Below are 27,847 nucleotides of genomic sequence, written 5' to 3'. Positions count from 1 at the left end.
TAGGTCTGAGCTAAGAATGTATATTCTTATCTACACCACATTGACGTTCTGTGCCAACATAATTTTCTAGGTTCTCTTCATGTTTACATGCAGCCATTAATTAAACTCATTATGTGTGTATGTACTCGTCTTTTCACGGTGTTCTGCTTTTATATAATTCAGTACGCATGGTTGAGTATGCTTATAGTTGGATTAAAACCCTGTATGACACATGTGTACAGAGCTCAAAGTATTGCATATATTTCTCCTGCATTAAAAAAATACATTGTGCCAATCGTCCAGCATGTTTTCATTGCTAACAATACTTCTTTCTAATCTGAAATGCTCAGATTTGACAGTTGAAATGTCTTCTTAATTGGAAAATGTCCACCCTTAAGAAAGGAGTATTTTGTAATGTTCAGAGTATCATTTCCTGGGCTGACTGATTTGAGTCTATCTATGGCCTCGTTGAACTCAGAACATGCCTTTACCCCTGTCCTGTGTTCAAGGCTGGTCTAAAGATTAGTTGTGTGGGAGGTTTCTTCTGCACTAGAACATTCCTTACCATGCTGAAACTTGTAGTACTGCTCAACATATGGAGTCTGAGGAATTTCCTTGCCGAGGCTAAACGTTCCTTTATGGCAAGCAGAAGCTGCTTGCCATAATGATGACAGGATGTGTACAGTGGTTCTAAGAAGGATAGAGAGAGCTGGAAAATTTCTCGGGAGCAGCTGTGTGGATGGGGTGAGTGTGTCATCTCACACACAAGACCTAAGCATGGGGTTTTGTAGAGGAAGGAGACATTTTACCTGTGCCAGCAGAACTGGGATGGCCTGACCTGGTGGGATGAGGCTACGTGATTCTCAAGGTTGTTTATGCAATATTATTTCCTTGTATCTATATGGAGTGTCCAGATTTTATAAGATCTTGCAATTTACCAGATATAACAATGTGCCGAACAGTGAGATACTGTCCTCGGCTCACTGCTGGGGAAGTAAGGAAGAATAGAACAAACTGGTGAGGTTGCAAAGCAAACTCTAGTTTAGGTCTTGAAGAGTCAGAAAGAAGTGTGTCTTCCTATGTGACATGTTCCTTAAGAACCATTTTTCAGAGTTTTAGGATGTCCAAATGCAAAAGAGAACAAGGCTTCTGCACCTTTAATACTTGTATAGAAGATGGAAGTTCAGAAGGTGTAGCTTGCTATTATACTACATTGGCTTGTTAAGAGAGGAACCATTAGATACATTACACTCCAATGCTACCCCTTTTGGGAGCACTTAGTTTGCCACCTTTTAAAAAAGCACCTTATGCTTCATTATTATTATCATTATTATTACTATTGGTCTTGCACAAGAGCACAGAACTGCCTATCTGCCATGTGTAGTTTGGTCTAGTGAGTGGATAAATATATGGATATTTGGTCTGCTTTTTAAAAAATAATGTTTTACTTGATGGAATATTGATATTTCTATTCATGTAATTTCCTGTTTCTTTCCTTCTTTTTTCCTTTTCCTTTTCTTTGTTTTGTTTTCACAATAAAAGGCAAAAAGTTTAATTAAAGAAATGTGTGTCTGGTCTTGTTAATTTCCCTGTATGTTACGTTTCTCCAAGGAAACCCAGAAGTGAAGTAGGTAGCATACAAGGAAATTGATAAGGTGAGACTGCACAGAGGCTAATCTGTGCATACTTGTAAAGGACTCTGGGCTGGGTGGGGCTGGGGAATAATACTAAAACAAAGTGTGAATGTATTTGCGTCATTCAGAAGCACTGGAAAAAATGAGTGAAGGCAATTGATTTCGGATGGAAATCAATCTATTTTTTTCTGTGTCTGAAATATATCATTTGGCCACATGGGGGTGACACTTAAATAGCCATGACACATGGAAGAGTGACAGTTTCTTACCTTGCCTTTACAAGTTGAACATGTAAACAAGTCATTGGTCCACAAAATATCTTTTCCAGAAAAACGGTAATAAGATTTATAATATCTTCATTAAACCGGAAAATACTGTAAAACAGAGTTTTATGGGTTGAAGTAGGAGACAGATATTAGTAAGGCATCTATACTGTCAGGCAGTGCTCTGATGGTATCTTTGTGGCAGGTGTTCTGTCATTTGTGTCTTCCAAGTGAGCCTGCAGCATAAGCCTCTGAAAATATGGGAGAAAAGGTGGTTTGAGTTTTCTTCTGGGGGGAAATTAGCTCTGCTGAGTGCGGCCACGTCTTCAATAGTGCACAGGAATGGAGATGTGCAAATAGAGTGCAGGGTAATTCACAACTTTCCCTGCCAAAAATGAAGTAAAATCATGATGGAGGAGAAGAAGGGGTGGGTTGAGGAGAGAAGGTTTTTGTGGGGGTTGTGGGGCTTCTGCCCAATGCCATTCTCCCATAGGGTGAACCCAACAACATCGGCTCCCCCTCCTTACTTTACTGCAAAGTTAAGAAGAAAAGAAGTGGTGAAAGACAGAAAAAGTGGTAAGGGAACATGGGAGGGTCTCTAATAGATGTTGGTTGAGCTCATGGTAAATGTCTGTGAATGAGGCAGGGTGAAAGCCTCATCTGGAACACCCCAAACCTGCTTGTAACCATCCTGTGTTTGTCCAATACTGCTTCCATATTTTTTCTTGCCACAGAAAATCTGTCAAAGAGGAAAAAAAAAAGGCAGAATTGCTGCACCATTCTTCTGATTGTTAATACTGGGAGCTCCCCACCCTCTCATTTCCATACAGGGCTTTTGTCATAAGCAATCCATCTTCTTTTCTTTTTCCATCTGAGGCAGTAAGCCTATAAACACCAGTTGCTGGGGGACATGGGCAGTGGGGAGGGGGGTTGCTGCACCCATCTCCTGCTTGTGGGTTCCTCTTTGACAGCTGGTGTGAACACAGTGCTGAACTAGATGGACCCTTGGTCTGATCAAAAGCAGCACTCTTCTTATATTCTTATGTCCTTAATGGATTTTCCATGGCAGGAAAAAAGTCTATATAAGACTGTCTACTTTTGGTTTCATTGAAGAATTGAGATCTGAGATCTACATAAAGTGCTTTTCTTTTCCTCTTCCTCAACTACATAGGGCTTTTCTACATGAGGCTTTTAACCTGCCACTTTACTGAGGCTTCTGCTTCCGGATTCTTCTCAGGATTAAGATCTGCTCTTTTACACTCCCTCCCCCAGAGTTTTTCTTTCTCTGCCTTTCTGTATGTTCCATTACACAACCATGAGGTGGCAATCTGGGATAGTGGAATTCCACAAATATATCAGGGTTTCACGCTGCCATTCACAGAAATACCAGACTTTCCTCATTAGAAAAAACAAAAACACCCATGCTATAATGCTTGCAAAGAAAGGGAGAGAGCCTGGAGGATGACAACATTGTGTAAAGCATCTGCAAACTACAGTGAGTGGGGAATCTTGAGCCCACAATAGAAAGGCTTGAAACCTATATGTGGAACTGTGCAATAGCAGAATAGCACAAGTAGAAACAGCAGTTTCAGAAATAATATCCCATTTCCCCTTTTCTAAAAAACCAGGGAAAGTGCTATAAAAAAAACTGAAGCAAAACTAGAGGGTCACAACATCATGTAAAGAATCGACAAACAATTGTGAGTAAGGTATCATGAGCATGCAATAAATGCCTCTGGTAGAAAAACTCTGACGCAGGGAAATGGCAAGATAAAAGCCTCATCTGGAAAAACTTTTGTCTACTTAACAGTAAGTCCCTTTGAGTTCAATGTAGTTTACTTCCAGCTAAGCAATCATTGCGTTGCAGCCTTAGGTGTCCAGCCAAACAACACTCAGGCAAAGCGTCTTTCTCACCCCTTTCTCCAGCATGCGTCCCAACCTCAAATGGCACCTCCTGAGGATCAGGGGATCTTACTGAGTGACATTCCTGCCTCCCCAGCCATCAGGAGAGGCTTTTTGAGGGTGTACTGGGGGCTGCATGAGGATAGCAATTGCAATCCTATCATGTCTTTAGCTAAGCGGCTTGGGACTCGATACATGAGGTATTGCCTCTCCCTATACATGTCTGCCCAAGATTTGAGATCTGTTGGTGGAGCACCTGCTGTGTCCCACCAACCTGAGTCATACATTATGGTGGGACATGGGAGAGGGCTAACTCTGTTGTGGCATCCCGGTTGTGGAATGCCTTTTCCTTGGAGGCCCAACTGGTGCCAACACTGGCTTCATTTCGGCACCAAGTTAAAACGTGGCTCTTTATCGAAGCCTTTGAGGACTAAATTCTCCATGGCAACACATAGTTGTAATTGTTTTTATTGCTTTAAAAAAATCTACTGGTTTAAGTTTGTTAACAATTTAATACTATTTTAGTTGCGCATATTATGTTTTACATTGTTCTGATTTTATCTGTACACTGCCCTGAGATCCCAGTGATATAGGGCGGGATAAAAACATTTTAATAAATAATAAACAGCTTCTGTTCTTTTCTCGCTCTCTCAGCCTGCGTGCAGTGCCAAACACAGGTTTTGTAGAGGTTAAGAGCTATGCAAAACCAAAGAGGTTTTTTCTTTTCTTTCGGAGAGCTTTAAAAGGCAAGATTTTGTACAGCTTTGTGGAAATATATCTGCATTTTCAACCATATAATTATAGGATTACTGTATTATTAGAATAAGTTAATTTATGTTTGCCATTGGCCAACATTCAAGGGAATCCTGTCCTTTCATAGCTGATCCTTGAAGTAAGTATGAGGAGTCACTTTCCTCCCCTAAATTTCCTCCTGGGGGCTAAAAGAAGCGGGGGGGGGGGGAAGACAACCTCAATTGGTGGATTTTCTATCCAGTGTTCCATATTGATTCTACTATTTTATTTTACTCTTTGGGGAGGGTGAGCAAAGAAAATCAACAAAGTACAAAAGTAAATGCATTTTTGCAGAAGACAGGAAATTAGTAATACTTCAGTTATGCATGATGTTGAAATGGGTTGGCATAACTGAGCCGTTTTCTCTCTTTCCTCTTGTGTAGTAAAACATGAAGGCTGCGCTGGAGATTTCCTGTACTGTTATACTGTCATTCTTCTATGTGCTCAAATCAGGTGGGTGCTATGGCAATGGATAGTGTGGAAAACTTTCCAAATATTTAAATAAATGGAATGTATGCAACTGTGAAAACCAGAAGCCTTTTTGTTAGCTGCCGAAATGCTTTAGACTTTTCAGTACACTTCTAAAATTTGCATGATACAAAATTGTACAAAATTATGCTCAGTATGTGCAAACATACCTTTTTCAAAAGAATACTGTGCATATTGAATGCATATTGAGAAGGCTAAGAATTGGTGAAATTATGGAGTGGTCTTTCGAGTTATAGAACTTTTTGTGTACATTGACTGTGTCATATTTAAAAAGGCAGGCAGTTATTTAAGAGTCTTGACTGCTGTGGTGAGTGGAAGTGAAGATTCCTAAGATAACAGTTCCTATCAGGTCTCACTATGAGAAAATTGAAATAATATTTTTTTAATCACTTTTTAAGGTTGAGGATCAAAGCAGGGAGACATAGTGAGTGATAATAATGTCTATGTCTCCACGCTAGGGTTGTATAGTTAACCTTTGTTTTGATTTCTACTTCCTGGAGGGGATCTACACAGCGTACTGAAGGCGCACGCAAGCACATTCAGCGCGACCCGAAAGCGGGTGTGTAGATCCTGCCCTGGAAGAGGCGGAGGAAGAGGCGGAGGAGGAGGCATCCTTGCTGCCGCCGCCCACCTCCCTGCCGGCCTCCTGATCAGCCCAGAGGACGTGCTGGGGCTGGGGCTGGCCTGGGTTGGGAAGAAGGAGCCTGGTCCGCGGCGGGAGGGGGTCTCGCCCCCCACCCCCATGCCTGGGATGAGGCTGGCGGGGAGGTGGGTGGCGGCAGCAGCGGCAAGGACGCGGCCGGATTCCCCAGCCTCCTCCTCCTCCTCTTCCTCCGCCTCTTCCAGCAGGTACACACGTGCTTTCGGGTCGCACTGAAGGTGCTTGCATGCGCCTTCAGTATTATTTATTTATTTATTTATTTATTACACTTATAGACCGCTCCCATAGCCAGGGCTCTCTGGGCGGTTTACAGAAATTCTAAAATTGAGGTAAAAACAAGTATACAAAATTTAAAACTCTAAAACACAGAACATACACACATAAAGTATGCTGTGTAGCTCCCCTCCTGCTGTCTTGCCCTTCATCTATTCTTTTGCTCTACTTCTAACTTCTGCAGCATGAGCAGGAAATGAGTAATAAGTGATGAAACAATTGCCTCATAGGATATATGCAACAGCTTGCTATTTCTAGTGTCTGGGATGAAGTGCTCCAGTTTGCTATTCAAAAGTCAAGGTTGAAAGGACCACCTGCTCATTGCAAAATATTCCCAGAAATGAGACCATTTTTAAAGGAATTTTAATAGTATTTTAATCGAATACAAACTTTCCTGGTACAAAAACTAGAATGCAGCCCCAAGGATGCAGTGCACAATCTGTGCTAGTTGTTCCCATTATATCCTGAGATAAATTATCGAAAAGACAGATGTTATAGGTACTAATTAATATTAAACATGGCATAGCTTCATATTTATTAGGGATGTGCATTAGATTCAGACAAAGTCCACAGTCAGAGCAGAATTGGGCTACTTTGGTCCAGTAGTGATTGATTTCGAGGTGAAGCAGGTTCCCCTCTGAAGCCAACAGAACCGAAGCATTGTTAATGTCTCGTGTTTCAGATACAATACAAACCCTCTAAATAGTGTTTCTGGGTTTTGTCTGACTGTCTGATAGGTCAATTTTCTAATCCTAAGGAATATTTTATCATGGGCTGCAATAACTGTGCTTTGGAGAAAGGCACAGATGGGATCCTGAGTTGGCCATTCTTCCAGTGTCATCGTGCTTCACTATGGAAAAGCCTTAAACTAATTTGCAGACTTCCTAACTCCCTAACCCCTGGACCTGTCATTCTGAAACCTGGAAGGTTTCTTGCATGTGGACAGCTCCACGACATGTGCCATTTTCATACAAATTGACCAAAAAACCATGAGGGGAGGGAAGGGGGTATGAAACATCTTTCCATACAAAAATTGGAGAACACTCCTTCCACGTGAACTATTACCTTCTGATACTTTTCATGTGTCTTATTTTGAGGCACCTCTAGGCTGTCATTTTCAGAACAATGGTCCTCAAGGAACATAGGGGAATAACTGTGTCCTCTTTTGGAGACTGTGAGAACGTCAAGGCTCCTCTAACACAAAACTCCCTGTGTTGATCTCCTTGTTCTCTCTTCCCCTTCCTCTCCTCCCCACTACTGCAGCACTTGACTAGTCTTGGACTGATGGTAGTGGGTTAATTGAATTTCAATTGATTGTTCACTGTCAGTTACAGATTGATGATGACAAAACTCCCTGTGACTATCAAATGAAATTTGGCAGCCGTGATCCCCTCAGGAGGGGCTTACTCAGAAATAAGTGTATTTAGGATGGCAAGCTTAGGCTGTGTCCTATGCACTCTAACCTGAGAAATACAAGAACTGTATCAATTTTTTAAATCTCATGATTGAGGATGGATGAGGGGGAAGAGCAGGAACAAGCTCATTAGCACTGTCCCCTTGGTCATGTCACTTTCACTGGCTCTGCCATTCTACATCTGTTGCTGGGCACACCTCTGCACTGGGAAGTCTGCTGGACTCAAATAGGCTGCCGAAATGACTTAGAACCCTGATCGTGCACCTGAGGAGGACTCCTACGTAGAATTCTGCTGTTAGACTCCTTTTGATATCCAGAAATTGACATGCTCCCACAGCTTTATTGCAATCACTTGATGAGCCAAGAAAATGTAGGACATGAGGAGGGGTGCTGGCAGGCTCTATGGTCCAAGGAATGTCTGTTGAATATTAGTTGGGAATGGAGTGTGTGCAACATGTCATGCAGGCTCGGGAACAAGGACAATCACCAAAATGTTCACATGCAGAAAAGCTTATGGGTTGATGTAGTAACTGCCGATTGATACATGGGTTAGCTGGCCTCGTTTTCTCCAATAAGCATATTAAAGAGTAAAAACACACACCCCTCATTTGTCACTTTCTATTTTTTTTCTCCCTGCAGAGAAATGTGTTCAACACGAGAATGGGTACCCGAGGCAGGTTGAAGAAGGGCAGCCTCTTGGAATCGATTGCTTTTTTGACAAACTATCATATCACGAACGTACAAACTATAATTTCAGCTGGTATATAAATGGAAGTAAGACACCTGTAACTGAACAACAATCTTCAAGAATTCATCAAAATGATCATTTGCTTTGGTTTCATTCTGCAAAATATCAAGATTCTGGATCCTATGATTGTTTTGCACGGTCAGGATTTGCATTTATCTGTGCGGCTTTTAGGATGTTGGTGGTAATTTTTGCTGTACCATTAGAGTTGTGAATATTTTTAATGTAATTGGCAAGAATCCCCTCAAAGTGGTGATAAATCATCACCAGCCCTCCAGAGTAGGAAACTGAGCTACATACACCCCATGCTGTCTCAGCTGCCACCACCCACATTTACCCAGCTAATCTCTTGCAGGGAAGCAGTAGTAGGGTGACCATATGAAAAGGAGGACAGGGCTCCTGTATCTTTAACAGTTGCATAGAAAAGGGAATTTCGGCAGGCGTCATTTGTATATATGGAGAACCTGGTGAAATTCCCTCTTCATCACCGTAGTTAAAGCTGCAGGAGCTATACTAGAGTGACCAGATTTAAAAGAGGGCAGGGCGCCTGCAGCTTTAACTGTTGTGATGAAGAGGAAATTTCACCAGGTTCCCCATATATACAAATGACACCTGCTGAAATTTCCTTTTCAATACAACCATTAAAGATATAGAATCCCTGTCCTCCTTTTCATATGGTCACCCTAAGCAGTAGGAACCTTCCTGCTTAATAGCACCTACTCATGACTAGACTACTGGTTAAAGCCTGTTCCTGCTCACTATTCCCTCCCTCCGCCTTGCTTGGCACTCAGCATGTATAACCCAAGCAGCAGGAAGTGGAGGGGTTGGGGGACTCCAACCTTCCTCTTGAAGGTGAAAGATAGGAAAGCTATCCAGCTCAGTAATTCAATTAAGCAAGTTTATTAAAGTAATGCACTGGGCACTGGGCATGAATAGGTTAGGGAAAGGGAAAATGGTGAGAATGCACAATAAAACCAGAAAATAAATCCTATACCAGAAATCCTGGTTCATCTTAGATCTTTGCTGACTAAGCTAGTAACATAGATAGGGTCCCTCCTGGTACTTCTTAGAGCGTCATGGTGACTGGAGAAGCTCAAAGACAGGACAACTAACATGGGCGCTGAGTCATGTTTTATGCTGTTTGGCATACAAGGGCTTTGACAGCTGTCATTAAGTAGCCAGTGCCCATCATGCCACATAGGCGGGAGATGCAAGTCACATACACAGAGTTTGCCCAAGAAAGAGGCAATTACTGGCAGTGAGAAGTAGTGCTGAAGTGCTTAATCTCCCTCTATCAGTCTCCTTGCGGGTAACTGATGGGCTATTTGGAGGTGACCAGAGAGTTGTAACAATGGCAGTGAAATTCCCTGTCAATACTCAGCCTGATGTGTTTTAGGGTATTGTGACAATAATAAAGTAATAAATCAGAGAGAAGCAAATATTGTCAAACCACTACTTGGAAATTATTTATTTTAGTTTCTTAGTCACCTTTCTCTTAAAAAAAGACCCAAGGTGACATACAACAAAATGATTAAACCATACAAAATATAAAATAGCTAAGAATATTTCTGTGAAATACCAAAACACAATAAAACAACTAAACCATCAGGACAGACCATAAACAAAACCACTGATACATAAAAAGCCCATCATATTTTGCAGAGAAATTGCGGATATGGCATTCCACTCAAAAGCATGCGCTCTTGATTGGCTCATTGCAAGTAGGAGTTCAACCTCAGGCACCTGCTGGCCCTGCTGCTCCTTTCCACCAAAGGCCCAGCGACTTACCTGTGGTTGCATGGAAGGCAGCAGAGGTGGAAGCTGGTGCCCCGTTCCTGCCTTTCCCACCAGAACCTGTTCCCAATGACCCAAGAAGGAAAATGATGCAACTTGTATGAGTTTCCTCTTGGGATAAGGCACCTGGAGCTATTCACATCCATTTCTGCAGGGAATACTGGGACATAATTCCTGTTCCCTCCCCACAGGAAGCTGAAACACCCGCTGTTATCTACATTACCTTTCTCATTTCTGCAGGAAGTCCTTGGGTCCTTGAGAGGTAGGAAAAGGAGAAGATGGTAGAGGTGGGTGCTCCATGAGCATTCTTGAGCATTTGCAGGTACTCAGTCTGGGCATTAAGGGCTTCAGGGTTTGCAATGCTGAACACAGTTGTTAGTGAAAACACAGGCTTTTGGGGGTCAAATTTCAGGATGCACAAGCATCACTACATTGCACGATGTCTAGAAGCCCACGTTCGAGGATAGAGATGGGGCTTTCAAAATTGTATAGCCTTTGTGTTATTCTATTATTGCCTCCCAAAGCTCAACTGGTCCTCACTAGCTAGATTTTCATTGGACCATCTTCTAACAATTCCAAGTAGATTTTGTTCACAATTTCCCATATACAAATTATTGCCCACCCCCTCCATTCCACAAAGTGGAGCAAATAAATACGGTTACCTTTAGCTATATTAGCCTTACCCAAAACATTTGTGGAAGATTGAGCTATATATTGTGAACCGCCCAGAGAACTTCGGCTATTGGGCAGTATAAAAATGTAATAAATAAATAAATAAACAAATAAATTTCCATGCTAGGTGAAGTCTCAGAAAACTATAATTCAGTCACAATTTTTCAGCAGATGCCTCACTTTTGGACTCTATTATTTAATTTATTTATTTAATTCATTTATTGTTGCATTTATATCCTGCCTTCTTTCCTCCAAGGAACCCAAGGCAGCGTACATAATCCTCCTCTCCATTTTATCCTCACAACAACAACCCTGTGAGGTGGGTTGGGCTGAGAGTGTGTGACTGGCCCAAAGTCACCCAGTGGGTTTCCATGGCCGAGTGGGGACTAGATCTTCCAACTCCCAGTCCAACACTTTAGCCACTACACCACACTGGCTCTCACTTATGCCCCCGCTGGAGGAGTCCTCTTCGGAGGAATGAGCTAGAGGCCCCAGAAACACAGGACACCCCAGACCAGGGGCTGCTACCAGACCCACAGGAGCTGGAGACCTTGGGATAGGTAATTGCAGGGCCATCTCGCCAGATCTACACCAAGTAGGATTTAACACTTTGAAAGTGGTTTGAAAACAGTATATGGAATGTGTCATGGGCCTCAGCTGTTGTCAATACCATTATAAAGCACTAGTCACTAGATTCTGCCTGTCAGGGGAAAGGGATTCTGCCTCTGACCACCCAGGAGGGTCATCGTCTCAAGTGTCAGGCAAGTAAGTCTCCTGTGTGAAGAAGTGCTTGCCTCCAGAAAAGGTCTCCTCAGAAGAAATTGACTCCTCAGGAGTAAAGGCCTATGAAGGGAGGGTTGATCATGACAGCTGAGCTCTGGGTGGGGTCCAGCAGGTTTTGGTCTTATAAGCATTCACAGAAAATTCAGTTAGTGTTGGAATAACTTGGTCTATCCTGCCTTGTATCCAGTCTCCTGAAGCATGCCTGCAATTGATGTCTTGTTTCCTGACCTTTTGGACTGCCTAATGACTCTGCTTCTGAACTGTGTGATGTACCTGATTGATTTACCATGTTTGATCTCATGATTGTTATCCTGACCTGCCTGATCTTCTTGTCTGGCTGACCGTGCTGACCTCTGTTTTATCCTGAACTGCATCAGCTAAGCACCTGTAGGCTGAACTGTTTGCTGACTGCACTACAGTCAAAGTAGGGCACTCTAAAGGCCAAAAAGGTTATTGAGATGGATTCACTGAAAATTGATTACTCAGTCCAACGATGAAATTACTTTAGATAAGAATCTCCCCCACCCCCCGAATAAACAGTTACTTGCATATGTAATGTGTACACTCTTGGTTTTTTTCAGTGTTTGCTAGAATTCACATTAATATTGATTAAACCAAGGACCATCTGGAAAAAATTGAAACATCTTAAAACTGATAAATGATTAACAGGATTTGGAAATTCCCCAAATTAATGTAAGCTGGGCATGATTGACTGTACATCTCATTCTCATATTTGCAGCTTCCCATTCTTTTGCTAAGTTCATAAGAATTAGGTGGAAGGAAAAAGCAACAGAAAATGATAGGGAAGCATTGTTTTCCTTAAATCAATCTCTGGATGTAAATTCTGTTGAGGTAGTGGAAGCTTATATTAACAATACTCTTAATCTGTGAACATAAACTCATAGAAAAAATGGAAGTAATTTTAATAGTATTTTTGTTTGTGTTTAGTTACAGGAACTCAACAAGATGTTACAAAAACACTGTCCAAATAGAAGTTGTCAATAACAGTGACGGGCTTTGTTTTAATGAGAAATTCTACAAAGAGCAAAAGTTACCGCCATCAATATCTTCATCGGTTGTGTGTTTTCATGAACTATGGAAGGAAGTTGTGTCCATTGAATGGTATAAGGTATAGATCTTACAGCAATCTTACGTTTTTGTTTAATATTATAAGATTTTAACGTATTGAATGTGAGGAACTATGGGGTTCCCAACCCTGTGACCTCAAATAGGAGGTCTTGTGGGGGATTTGCTCCCAGCGCTGCCACTACCTGTGGGAGAAGCCTCAGTCTTTGGCTTGAGTATCCCATCACGAATGTTCACCATCTGTGGGGAAATGATCCCACCTATGGATTTCTTTTTAGCAATATTATATTTCAAGGCCTAAGGAATCTCTGCCACTGTAACCGAGAGTTCCACAAGTTAAACCTTCTCCACTGCAAACAGTTGGAATCCTTTAAAGCCTCCTAGTGGTTTGGTATAAGGGACTTAGGTATGACACAACACGAACTCTTCAATTAAGAGGGTTATTTAGGGATACGTTGCACATGAGAGAGTAGAATGTTGTTCAAATTATAGGACAGGGATGCTTAAACTTAACTTAAATATGCTTAGTTACTGTACTTAATAAGAGATCCTTCCCACTAATAAGCTGTCAGTAGCTTCTCCCCAAGATCCAGTTTCTAGCCAGTCCAACCACCCATAATCAGGAGTGTGAAGTAGATCCTCTAGTGCTTTTGACTTTTGAGATGATGATACTCTATTAAGCATCACTTGCTCCAGCTCTTTCTAGTCAGTCCTCTGACTGAATCCCCCTGGTGCTGGGCTCTGCTGCCTGCTGGAAGTATCACCACAACCTCACAGCCTGGCCTCCTGCTCTCTGGATTCAAAGGGGCTGTCTATATGCGGGGAAAGCCCCACGGTCGCTGTGTATCTGCACCGTGTCAGTTAGACAATGCGAGCGTAGCTTTACAGCCAACACAGGGCTTTCCCACGATGTGGTGATATGAAAAAGTTAGGGATTTACCCCAACCTTTTCAAAGGGAATGACGTCAACATGGCGCTTCCACCCACCATGTATTGTTGCTGTGCTACGCGGCCAGTCTGGGGGCAACTTGGGGATGGAACCTGTTGGAAGGTGAGCAGTGACTGGTTGCCTTCCACTATGGCCACCCAGAAAACCTGCGCTCCTTCCTCAGCATCAGGATTACTTAATACCGCCCTGGGAGAGGGAAAGTGTGGGGTTGAAGAGGGAGGCAGCACCAACCTGGTGCCATGAAGTGAGCCCCTCCAGAAGAGTTCACTCAGAGTGGCTTACTCTTTCCCTAGCTCTGAGCACTGCTTCCTTCAGCTAGCCACCGGTAACTCCTAACTCCCTGTCATCTACTCTTGAACTGACCCTGGCAGTCTCTAGTTGACTTCTCCCAGACATTTCTAAATCTACTGGCCAATCATGTTTCTTGTTGAACTCACAACTGCCAATCACCTTTGCTTTCTCACTCAACCAATCAAAACCAAAGTAACATCTCCTCCTTTACATTTTAAACAGCTTGAAGTCTCCCTTCATAAGCTACTATAACCAAGTATATACCACTGTTTAAGTTTCCATTCACAGTAACAAAGCTAGGCCTCTGGATTTCTCAGATTTGTTCTAGCCACACAGAGGTCACACAAAATTTTTAAACATAAGAAAACGTAAACCAGGGGTCCACAATGTGGCACCCATGGTTGCCATGGCACCTGCAGAAACCCTTAGTGGTGCCCATGGAGCTCCCCACACCCTGGGGTAAGCAACCTTGGGCAAGTCACACTATGTACCCAAACTCAAGGGGTTGTTTTACAGATAAAATTGAACAGCCTCACATACATTGCTCAGAACGCCTTGAAGGAAGGATGGAATAAAAATGCGATATAAAGAAAAAGCTCATCACAGAATAAATAATACAAGTCATGGTACTTACATAAGCTATGTATACATCCACAGACTCACAAACATGCAGGCTAATAAAACAGCTTGTATGTCTCTGTTCAATACAGATAATATGATTGTATTTTTTTATAGAATGCATATTATATTCAGTAAAATAAAATTATGTTACATTCACATCCTGCATTTATCTATTCACATGGTCAGAACATGCATGAGCACAAAACAATTTGAGTGACATTGATTTACATAGAAATGTAATAAATAAATAAATTGGATAAACAGAGTCAAATTACTTAGGAAAATTTCCATCAGGATTTTTCTACCTTCGAAGGTCAGTGTTTTCAAATTTTGGTATAGTATATTGTGGTCATGTTGTACATCATACAAAATGGAGGAACAGTATAAGCTCTGAATGTTTATAAGGATTTGTCTAGGATAAGCAGAAGTCCATAGTACGCTTGTTGCAGCTTAATAAAGTGTTCACTTCATATTCTGTGCTTAATTTTTTTAAAGCTCTACTTCCTTGAATTTAGGAATGTACACCATTGAAGCCAGAGCGATTCATCTTCTCAAAAGCGAAACTTATAATACCCAACATTAGAGAGGATGATGAGGGAAAATACCAATGCAAAGGAACATATGCTTATTTGAAGAATAAAGCCAACTTTTCAGAGAGCATTTTGGTGACTGTTCAAAGTAAGTGTTTGTGTTGCTAGTTCACCAGGAATGCTGTTTGTACCCATCTTCCCTGGGTAGTGTTTTCCCACTTCCTTTTGTCAATGCAGAACTTCCATTTGCTTCACTGGGTTTCCAAGGACTGCCTGGTATGATCTTCAAGGTGCACAAATCACAAATTTCAACTTTGTACATGAATTCAAACCCATTGTGCTTTAAAATTGTTATCCCTGCTGACACTATAAACAATTTGTAGTCTTGAGGATGCCTCTTTATGAATATTGTTAGTGAAACAGAGAAAGCAGGAGAGAGATACTTTAAAACCAAATGGCACATTCTGTTCAATGATTCTATTTAATTCTAATCTTAGTGCTCCTTCTGAAATCTCCCTCTGAAATGATCAGTTACTGTGAAGCAGGAGCGTATCCCTGTAAGTCATGCTTCAGTGTGTGCTAGGGATTTTGGAAGAAGTGTGTGTGTGTGTGTGTGTGTGTGTGTGTGTGTGTGTGTGTGTGTGTGAAACTCACCATTCATCAGCTCAACCCCCTCTCCTGGATTTTGGCTCGCTTTCCTGTGAGCTGGCCTGATTTGATCTGCATCAAGTAGGGCCAGCTCGGAGTCTTTTTTTATTTGTGTGAAAAGCAAATTGCACAAATTGCTATTTCAATTTGTGTAATGTGCACTGATTGCTTTTCACTCATTTTTTTAAAAAACATCAACCCTGAAAAGTTCCCAGATTTTGGGAAGAACCTATGGCTTGGCTCACAAATGAAAGCCAAGCTGGGGGCACTGTGGAAATCTGGTGAGCCCCATAGTACCCATGGGTGCTTGCTGACGGGCAGTTCTTGGTGCTGCCCATTGCCTTTTTATTGGGAGTTGCATGAGTTATTGTAGTTGACCTTCCACACTTTGAAGGTGGCGGGATAGTGCATTTTGTGTCTGCATCTCACTATGTTTCATCCATACAAGTGGGCATAACATGCCCATGTGTCTAGAAGGGAATTAATTCACTGTCTTCAATCCATTTTTTACCCTTTTAAAAAAATGAACTACGGCACTATTAAAATGTAAATGCTATTGCACAGGTATTTCAGTACTTTAAATTGGGGAAAGTCAGTTTTGCTGTTTGTTCTGTAACTGAAGCGCAATTAGAGATTGTGTGAATATTGAAATATTTCTCAAATTAAAAGTGTACGTACATACAGCATAAACAGAGCAATGGCACCAAAGAAAAGAGTTGATTGGACACCCAGGAAAAGAAGCAGGATTGTTGTATTACGCAAATCAGGTCTTTCAACTGATATATAAACATTTGAGTTTCACGAAACAGAACATTTTCTATAAGCATGCAAAGTTGCGAAACATGACGATTTCAAAAAGCGTCCACAATTCTGGCCACCACTGTATAGTGACGAATCAATGATTGAAAAAGACATCATAGACAGATTTAGCATCTGAGTAATAATATATTAAGTAATATATTAAGGAACACTCTAAATCCCTAATAAAATATCAATGATTAAGAAATGTTGATCTGAACTGTTGTAGCAATTTGTAGCACGCTATCACTTTTCTTTGTATACACAGAGACACACATACTCATACATGTTCTTCTTAAACAACAAAATCCCTCTTGTTTCTTTCACTGCTAGAAAAACAAGAAATGAAGAGAACTGAGATTTTGTACCCCAGAAACAATACAATTGAAGCTGAACTTGGTAAGTCTTTGGTTACTTTCTAATTTTTGATAGAATATTGGCAAAACAACAAAAATACTTATAACTTGCAAGTAATATTAACCCCAGTGACAGAAACATAGATGGTTCACATTTTTGTCCAGCCTTTACCCATAAGCCATAAGCAAATACAATACTGTATTTTTCTTTTTCTGCTCTTCTGTTGGAAATGTTGGAAATGGAAGACACCCAGCACAGGCATTAGGGTGGAAGAAGCCGTCTCTTTCTTTGGCGATGCACACAACCATTTTGTTTGGTTGCGCGCTTTCCATTATTTCCATGCATCAAAGGCAGTAATGAAATTAAAATTGTAGAGCAGCAAAACTTTATAAAATACCAAAAAAAATAAAAAATGGAACAAAACAGTATGTACTGCCCATCTAAAGCAAGATGAAGAAGGGAGTTCCATAATTAGGGTGCTGCTACCAAAAAGGCCCTGTCCTGAGTACTCACCAAACTAAACTTTCTAGGTGGGACATATAACAGGGTCTCTGATGATCATCCTAAGTAGATTCATATGGATGGAGCAGTCATTCAAATATCCTGGGCCCTTCTTCGATCTTTTTTCTTACTTCAAAAATAAATAAATAATAATAATAACAATAATAAAAAAAAATCTGTTAAAGAGAGAAAGATGGAATGGTTGCATAATGTCTTTCCATTGGTAGCACTAATAGCCAGTGAGGGCACCATAAACCTAACCAGGAAGCATTTCAAATGATAGCGAATACGACTTTTACTTTATTGTGTGCATGTCAAACCTCATCTGCAGTACTGTATCTCATGCTTCCAGATGAGGTTTTTATCGTGTCATCTCCCCTGCCTAATGCATGGCAATTGCATCTTCATTACATTGTGCAACTATAGTTTATTAAAATCTTCTGATGGTACCAATTTTTCAGGATCCAATATATTTACAGAGTGCAATGTGTCAAGTTACAGAGACAATTTTTTTGATATATCGTGGAAAGTCAATAACACTCTGGTTAATTATCTGTATAAAAGTAGAATTCAAGAAGGATTTCTGTAAGTATATATTTTTCATCTGTAAATTAATCAAGTAAGATTTGACTTCTTTTTTAAAAAAAAATCCAATGAATACTAATTTCATGGTTGGTAAAGATAAACCTTGAGAAATAGAATTCAGATAAATAGTTCCTAACAGAAGATGAAAATATTGACTATCTTTGATTACTGTTTACTACAGAACAGTGCTTAACATTCTTGCTTCTTTATATCTCTTTCTACTATAGATTTTCAACCTGTGTTCCAGGAACTCTGATTTCCTATATGAGGAGATTGATCACTCTGCCATGCCCGGCACAACCTGGGCATGGGGAGAGGATTGCAGGCAGGGCAAAGGAAGAGGCATGCCCAATGTGCATTGGGCGTTGGGTTTTGCGCCATTGGGATGATGGGCATAATAAAAGCTGGGCACTTACCCTTCCATGCCCTCTTTTGCTTCGCACAGCTCCCTCCCTGTAGGTAGTGTGAACTTGCTGGTTGCCACTAGGGGACCGAGTAGGATTTTTTTGCTCATGTTCTAACTTGGCCATGAGTTTTTTCATCTACTCCAGACTGCAAGACTGTGGGGGTGATTAACTAGGTTGATTCAGATGCTAACAATTTGGTCACATTACATTACAGGCAGGTAGGACTGGGCATCCAGAGGGATTGAATGGTGAGCATCCATAGGCACTGTTACGGTGACAGGTGTTCCTGATGGCTACCAGTGTTGAGCCTTGTGGTCGGGCTGGGAGATAAGATGTACCCCTGAGGGTGACCTTTCTTACCCCACCTCGAGCCTAGTGGCCGGGTTGGGAGGTGATAAGGGAAGGTCTCCCTACCCCTCAAGGGGACATCCAGGGGGTGGGCGAAAGATGCAGCGCCAACCTCCTGGAAAGGAATGCTCATCCTTACTCAGTAAGGTCTGTGAGCAGACCAGGCTGGATGCCCAATAGGATTACATCTCCCTTTGCAGATTTTAAATAAATGTGGCCCCTGTTTAAACCCAAAGTTCTGTGTCGTCTCTTTATTCCTTGCATCTGTCCTGCAAGAGTAAGGGCAGACAAGCTTCCATGATATATAGCTTGCCTACCCTTTCTGATATTTCCCTACAATATAGAGTTGGTAGGAATATTGGATATGTTCTATGTCTTGCTTTTAGTTTTATAGGTCAAATGGGTAGGCCAATAGATCTGGTCAGCGACCTGAGTAAACTGTATTACTGTGCCAAAACATACTTAAAATCCTTTGCAACAATATGTCTTTGCACACAAATGGTTTGCTTGCACACAAATGATATGTATTAGTGTTCCCTAATACAGAAGATGTACAAATGCTTTCCATAAAAGATAGTAAGACGTTTTGCTTCCTTTCTACTAATGATTTGATCATCAAAACCGTGAAAATGATTAATTTTTTCCATAGGAGATCTCTTAAGCATCCTTGTGCTTCTAGAATCTGTGACAAGGTATGTCTTAAAGAGTAAGAAAGAGAACTCCAATCTAATGTCTTAAATTTTCATCCATCTACTCCAGATTTTCCATAACTCAAATTCTGATGGCTTGAACAGATAATTTGTTTGAAGATAGTTCAACATATACATTCCATCTGCTGGTTGTAGAGGATACGGTTATCTTTTATCCAAGTTATACCTCTATTGCAGATAAATGGCTTTACCTAGCACTCAAACTACAAATTGCAGTTGCTGTGCAGTGTGATATTCTGTCTTTAGTGTGAGTATCATAGCCATTGTTGGATTATATCCATTACATTACTGGTAGACACAGAGTGCTATCTTCCCATATATCCACATAGCAATTGTCATGGTGTAGCCCTATTCTGCAATTCCACCCACTAGAGATTCACATGGGAACTGCTTCTTTGAAGGTGGTTACATAAGAAATCAGAAGGCTGTAAAATGAGAAGACTGCATCACATCAGTTCCTGAATCATCCCAAAGGCCTAAGGCTCATCTACACCAAGCAGGATATTCCACTATGAAAGCTGTATGAAAGTGGTATATAAAAGGCAGGAGCCACACTAATGCTTTATAGCTGTATTGAAGTGCACTGCAGGATTTACACTACTGCTTTATAGTGGTAGTGAAGTGCACTGACAACTGTGGGGGCCCATGACACATCTACACCAAGCAGGATATAACACTATGAAAGTGGTATGAAAGTGGTATGTGGCATGTGTTATGGGCCCCATCAGTTGTCAGTGCACTTCAATACCACTATAAAGCAGTAGTGTGGCTCCTGCTTTTTATATTCCACTTTCATACCATTTTCATAGTGGAATATCCTGCTTGGTGTAGATGAGCCCCTAGTCCATCTAGAAACTAATTTAAGTGTGGGCTGATTCAGCTGCATCTTGTATCCCTTTGCTCCGAACAAAATCCATGGTTTTGTGCATATCTTCATTGTGTACTTTGCTACTTTTTGGTACAGAGACCAATTTCCTTATGATGGAGCTGAGCTTTTTGTACGATCTCTGAACATTACAAAGCTGAAGAGTGAAGATTATGGCCAGTTGTTTGTTTGCCATGCAGGTGAAGTTGCTGCATACATCTCAATACAACCTCCAAGTATGTCTTCTAATTTTTATTCATAGAAGTTATAGCTGTGAAAAAGACAATTGAAGAAGGAAAAGTTAGAGACATGCAAAGAAATTAAACCACTAGATTTCCAAAGTCTGAAATATATACACTAAGGGTGGGGGCATAGAGAACCTCTGCATGTTTTCATGGAAGTAAGTCCTATTGATTGCATTGAGAATTCCTTTCAAAAGTGGAGAATGCCAAAGAATTGCAGAATGTGGAGCTGGAAAGGTACAAAAGAATCATCTAGCCCAATCCCTCTGCAATGTCCAGGAAAACCAGTTAAACCATCCATGTGGCTTTCCAGAGATGGAGAACCTGCAACCTCCATAGGTAGACTGTTCCACTGCTGTACAGATCTTGTCATCAGGAAGTTTTTCCTTATATTTGATTGAAATCGAGGTAGCTGTAACTTAAAACCATTTTTTCTGACACTAATAGCTGCCATTTATTTATTTTTTTGAGAGGGAGGGATTTTCCCTATAAATTTAGAATATTTTCAGCTTTTATTTGCCATGCTGCAATTTCCAAATTCAGCCTGGTGAAGAAATATGAGTGATTCCTCCTATGTTGACACTGCATTAAAATCAATCAAACAGGCCAACAGAGGGTAATGCCAGTGGCTGCTGCCTTTAGAAAATACTGCTAAATCTCCCATGTTGCCATGGGCCCTATTCTGCGGACGAGCAGGCCATTTGCAATCTGCTTTTAAAAACTTGGGTGCATTTCAAATGCATCTGCAGTGCAGAAGAACAGCACTACTATGCCATATGTAAAGGTTATTCTTGGATTGTGGCCTATGTTACAAGGCCTATAACTTATATTGGCACCTTGCATATGCATTGGTGAATTAAGCCAAATTTTAAAATGGATAGAAATTAAATTAAAAGTAGTTCTTATGTCTGATGCAAAAACCTTTCTTGGTAGGCCCGTGCCACAACCTTTATTTCCTAAAGTGCTCTACTGTCAGATTCTGGTGCCATACATATTGTTTTATCCATGCCTCTTTGTCAACTGGGGGGTGTCTATACGAGGTCACATTTGCACCTTGAGCGCCCACTATTCCACACTTGCACTCCTGCTGGTTTTCTCCATGGCAAGGAGTGCAAGTGTGGGTTTGCAGCCGAAGAAGCCACCACTGCTGCACCTGTGCACTACCACACAATTGTGCATCATTGCATGTGTGCCGCGGTGCATCTGCATGTCCCCACATGTTTTTTTAAATCTTATTTTTACCTTTTTTACGTTTATGCACTCCTCTGGCATGGGTGTCCTTCTGTCATGCTGGAGAAGTGCAGAGGTGTTCCAGCAGTCATTCAGCTGGCTGGTCCAGCCCCTCCTTCCTCCTCATCCAATGGCGACCAATCAGGGATTGCTATTGGCTGGGACACGCCTCTGGCACAACACTGGAACAAGGTGACAGATGGCAAATGCACATCGACGCCTTGCTCACAGCAAAACGTCGGGGTAAGTCCCCAACTTTTTAAAACCGGAGCTTTGGGGGAATGCCCTGGGATGGCTCCGCGATGGCTGCAGCAACATATAAATGACCTAGCTCTACTGCGGATCCATCCTGGGGCTTTCCCCTAGTCAAGACGGGGAGAGCCAAGCAGCTTCCCTGTGGGGACATGGATTTGTCCAGCAGTTTCCAGTTGTTAACCCCTATTGTAACCGATTCATATACATTTGTTTATCTGAGTGATTTCACTTCCAATGTTCTCTTTTTGTTTCCCAATGCAGCTAAAAATGTTACAGGACTTGTTGTGTTGGCATTACTAATAATTATTCCTATATTAATCTGCATGTTATTCAAGATCGACATTGTGCTTTGGTATCGAAAGTCATGCCGCCCATTTCTTTGTAAAAAAGGTAACGCCACATTATTTACTATACCTTGCCCTGAAAGGGAAAAGAATGTTATATTTATATCCAATGCCTAAAATATAAAATAAAACATGCCACAGCAAATACGTGCATGGGTGTAATGAAAAATTGATAGCAGCATTAACGTCTACAGATGGTGGCAAGATGACAAGACAGTGGCTAACTGTTGAGACTTGGAACGAATAATAAGGTTACAAGTGTTGCCACTCTTTTGTAGTACTTTCTACACTGTTACCGTCTGGCTTCGGATCTTCAGCGTGGAAAAGAAATCAACGTGGCTTCCTTTCAACATCCCGGCGTGCCGGTCGTGTGCTCATCATTTTCCTGATTACCTTTGCTGTGGCACAGGGTGCCATGACACCTGCACCTGATGAGGTGCGCAGCAGTGGTGACTTTCAAACCACCTTGTAACCCCATCACAAGTCATGGGTGATTTAGAAGCCCCTCCCCATTACTCACCTTGTTGGGTTTGGCTGAAATGACAACCCACCCCACAGGAAGGGCAATTAGGAAAATGGTGGGCGAGCGAGGGGCACATGTGTGGCAGAAAAAAGAACAGTGAGGTTTTTTCCTCCACTGATCATCCAAACCCAATCACTATAATGACTGAACCCTGGAGATCATACGAACAGGGCCTATAACATGGTCATTTCTCACATTCATGACTCGCCCTCTTCCCAGAGCTGACAATATTGGTTTTGGAAAGAGTCACATTGTCAGCCCTTGTCCTACATCCTTCAGTGTTAAAACATTACTGGAGCAGTGTGGGAAAGAATCGCAAGAAAGCTGCCATCATGCTGCTCCTGTAATGTCATGTAAGAGTTTACTCCAAATCTGAATTACACCACGTACACATGGGGCATATTGGCTGATAATAGGTAGCTTATATACATCACCTAAGCTCTGCAAATTACCTTGCTTTGTGGTGTTCAGTTTCAGATGGGAAGACCTACGATGCATATGTTTTGTATCCAAAAAAAGTCTCTCGAGACTGCTTTGCCGTGAAAGTGCTTCCTGAGGTTTTGGAGAAACAGTGTGGGTATAATCTATTTATACTTGGCAGGGATGATTTACCAGGAAAAGGTAAAATGGAACATTTTTTCCCCACATGGCTTTTAAAATTACCTGATAGTGGCCTCTTAATTTTATCAATAATAAATGGGTATAACTTGCAAGAAATAGGTATCTTGCTGTTTAGTTTCATCTTGGGCATGATCCAGGGGCTTATGCATACAACACAGTAAAAATTCTCTCTTCTCGCTGGAACCTGTGGCTTAAATTGCTCTTGACTTCATACATGTTTAAGGCAGAATGTTTAGGACTATGAGCTGCCACTTTAAAGGGGGAAAAGTCTGCAAACCACCAGAGCCAATTTTGCAAATAATAGCATTATATCCAGATGCCAATGAAAGCTCCAGCAGAACCAGCCAGAACACACTCACCTTGTAGCTATTACTCTTCCAAAACAGGGCCTGAACCCAGATCAGTTTCATCCAAGAAAAGTTGGGGATGAGTTGCCACCACTTGCGCTAGGACCTTACTCATATATATATATATATATAATAATGTACAACATGCTGCATGTACCTCTGAATCTTTATCCTTTGTCTTCTGCTTCTTCTGCAAGAGTTTTGCCTTCTAAATATGTAGTCCAGGTGTGCTGCACTTTGGAGGCTCTGGGGGCCATTTTCAATTCCCCCAAAACACACTGAGGGTTACATACCTGCCATTGCTGCTGTACACTACTGAATTCCAATTGGCGATTTACACTTAATTTTGGCGGCAAACAGCGATGGTGGTCTAAAGGGGCCAAATTTAGCTTTAAACCAAGGCAGTTCAGCTAAATTTGTTCTTTTAGGCCACAGTTGCTGTTTGCCAACAGTTGAAATGCAGCAGTGTGCAGCGCATGTAGACGGTGGTCTGCTCATGATGTAGGCCCTCCATGGAATTTGAACAGAGGGCTATGATAGTGGTTGGTCTAATGACGAAACTCGACAGGCCAAGGAAGCAATGTTTAATTGCCCGTTCGATAAAGTCGGGAATCTAATTTAACAACAAAAGGTGGACACAGTTGAGGGAGGATATACCATGACCTCTCCTCCTTCTCATTCAGTTGGTGCAGGCACTATTCCTCCAACCTGGCTCTGAAAGTGATCCCCGGATGAGAAATAAATATCTGAAGTAATGAAGCACAGTGAAGTGAAGGAGGGAGGGAACAAGGTTAGGCTCCCCAGTTGCACACACCTTTTAATTCCCCCCCCCATTGCTTAACTTTTGGGTTTTTTTTTAAACTGACCCCAGAATAGTTGTTTTAAATAGATATTGTCATTTTTATGGTTTTGATGGTTTAAAATTTTTGTATATTTGTTTTTAATGTTCACTGTTTTTAACTTTGGTTAACCACCCAGAGAGCTTCGGCTATGGGGTGGTATATAAATGTAATAAAATAAGTAAATAACTCCCCCTTTATACATTAATGAGGCAGTCACAGAAATGGTTACCCCATGTCCAGCTTGCCAGGATGCCTGGAGGCCATTGCAGGTGATGGGGGGAGGAGAGACATGGGCCATCACCATTGCTGTTTGCTGCCATTGGCTGGAGGACGGTTTCACAAGGCATTTTAGCCTGCCAGGCAATTCTCTTCAGCCCCTGTGGGAGGATAAGTGTCAAGACCAACTCATTTCACCCATTCAGTGTTTTGCAGCCCCGGAGGGGGTGACATGGGAAGGCCTCCCTTCCCCTAATGGTGTAATCCTGAGGGGTGGTGATACATATAATATGGCTCATTAATTGCCGGTGTAGATGAGATGCCCGCCCAGGTATTTCCGCTTTGCAGTTTTTTCAATAAATGCAGCACGTGTTCTTATAACACATACATGTGTTTTTTCTCTTTACTTCCCCCTCTCCTTTTACCCACAATAAACAAATGAAGCGATTCCTATCACATCTGGTTAGCTGCTAAGAATCTTGGGAACGGTTGATATAAAGCAAAAAATTCCCTTGTAATGTTATTAAATTTAGCAAATACAGCTTAATTAAGATATACAAGAAAAAGCATTCTAGTCTTGTTTATCTCTGTTTGTGAAAGTAGCAATAGTATGAGAATGTTAAAGTGTGGTTGAATGAACTTTTGAATCTTAACTATCCTGTCTTTATCTCTTGTGATTTACAGCTTTAGTCAGTGTTGTTGATGAAACCATAAAACAAAGCAGAAGGCTGATAATTATTTTAGAACCAGGACTGCTAAGCTCAGAAGAGGCTCCTGAGCATCATATAGCTGTGTGCCATGCCCTCATACAAGATGGAATGAAAGTAATCCTAATTGAAATGGATAAAATGAAGGATTACAGCAACATGCCAGAATCCATTAGATTCATCAAGCAAAAGCAGGGAGCCATCAAATGGAAAGGGGACCTCACAAAGAGAAGTTCTCGTTCTCCAAATAGCAAGTTCTGGAAAAAGGTCAGATACCAAATGCCACCAGAACATCATATTTCTCCTGACGTACTTTTGATGCCAACATATTTCAATCCCTACTAAACATTAGAAATGTAACCTTAATGTAATTTTAACAACTCTTGGTGCAACTGCTTTGAATGGTGGTTTGGACATGGTAAGCAGACTCCTATGATTACAGCCCATCCATGTTGGAGATGATTTTTAGATAATTAGCATCTTCATTTGCAGAAACCATTTGGTGTTTCAAAGAAAAAATCATCAGACTGAAAGGACGTGCTTTACAAAGCTCCATGGCGCAATATGTTTTGCAATTTCTCCTCTTTAGCAAGAGAAAATACGCACAATGGCTCTACTGCTAACAAATTCCTGCCGATTACCTGGGGCTGCCTGGGTTGCCTGATAAACAAAGGTGAAACTCTGAGGATCGGCTGTGTAGTGAATTGTGCCTCCAGACAGACAGACTATCGGCAGAATTCAAGCTTTGGGTAAAAGTTTGGATCACGCACAGGAATTGCATCTGCAGCATAGGTTTATTTGTATGCTGTCCCACCCAATGAGGGATATGGTACATGGTAGCCCTTAGCTGGATTGTGGGAAGGGTTTCTTTGTTCTTCTTAAGTTCAAACTTGCAAGTTTTGCTTTGCTATGTTGTTGCTTTGAATAAAGATTTTTAGCTGGCTGAAATAATTTGAAGGCCCTATTCACTGACGAACCTTTTCTCTCACTGTGGTGCTTGATTGATATTCAGAATGGCCACTTTATGGTCATGCATGTTCAGCAGCTTCAGAGACTAAATGGCCTCAAAACGACCTTAAAAGTATCCTTTATAAGAAATCACCCCTTGTAAATATTCAAAGTAGTGCCAGGATTAATATTCCTTTGTGAATGGTCACTTTACTTATTTTACATATATCCAAAGTTTTAATGCAATTGCCGTATTCTATATCTTTGCATTTCATTTCGTGCTGACTTCATTTTTTCCTCTGTACCCACGTCTATAACAGCCCCTGCTTAGAATAACATTTCATGCATCTGATGAAGTGGACTCTAATCCACACAAATATACGCCATAATGAATTTGTTAGTGTTTAAGATGGCATAAGAATGTTTGTTGTTTATTCCTTAAAGCATTTAATACATTAGTTAAATTCTAAATTCGTGGTGATGTTTGTCTGTTTGGACTTCCCTTTGTCACCTATTGGGTTATTTCAAACCCTAATAGTCTACATTCTTAAGCTATATAGGAACAGGGCCCTATCTATATGGGGAATTTACTGTGGAGCTACTGTGCCTTACTCATGGGCATGACACATGACTTTCCCCACAATCTGTATCAGTCCTAGGCTCTCTTGCTATAAAAACTGAATTTTAGCAAAGTCCTTTTGTGATGGATTTTCCCTTTACTGTGACTTCCCTGGGTTTTGGGACTCAGTGTGTCCCCACTCGGGGGAGGGGGAGTGGCTTCAGCACCAGCTGGGGAGAATGGGGCCAAGAGGAGGAAAGGAAAGTTGTGTCAATGAAGGGGGTGGGGTCTGCCAGGAATGGATTAATTCCTCCTGTTGGCTTTACCCTCTGCTGACCAAGAATCTTTCTTTTTTAATAGTTTGTGTGCCTGCGGAGGTGTGAATCTGTGAATAAGACACACATTTCTGCTGGCTTCTTGCCCCCCCCCTCTGTCCACACCAGTGAACTAAAGAGTGGGTACTATGTTGCTTCCCTCCTCCTGCCTTTCAAAAAAATAAATAAAGTTTAGAATATTTGTTAAGCCTTCCAAATCCTCTCCTTTGTCTTTTTTATTTCTTTGCTTCAAGGGACAACTACCTGAAAATACGTGAGTATAAATGTCAGCTAAGTAGTAAATCACACACTCTTCAATGAGGCTTACTCCTCAGAAAGTCAGCCTGTTGCTTTTGGAATGACTTTAAAAGAAAAATCCCTCCACTCCTTCATGCCATCATACCTGTGCATAAGCTTAATGGATGGGGGTGGGGGGGTGGAGAAGGAAGGAAGGTAACTTGTTGATTTACTGCCTACATAGCCAATTTAATGTGGTTTAAGATTATGTTAGCCTCATAAAAGTGACTTTTATGTCAAGTCTACATCACCTTAATTGGCTACATGTGCCACAGGAAGAGTATATATAAATTTGAAAACACATT

At 41.4% G+C, this 27,847-nt stretch overlaps 1 pseudogene; it reads left to right on the top strand.

The window, feature by feature from the left end:
- The first annotated feature begins 3,608 nt into the window (after positions 1–3,608).
- Positions 3,609–26,247, top strand: LOC134398750 (interleukin-1 receptor type 1-like; annotated as a pseudogene).
- Positions 26,248–27,847: the final 1,600 nt, after the last annotated feature.

The sequence above is a fragment of the Elgaria multicarinata genome, chromosome 5 (genome assembly GCF_023053635.1).
Source record: "Elgaria multicarinata webbii isolate HBS135686 ecotype San Diego chromosome 5, rElgMul1.1.pri, whole genome shotgun sequence".
NCBI lineage: Eukaryota > Metazoa > Chordata > Lepidosauria > Squamata > Anguidae > Elgaria > Elgaria multicarinata.
The sequence above is the reverse complement of the archived record's forward strand: the minus strand, read 5'-3'. Positions and strand labels throughout refer to the sequence as shown.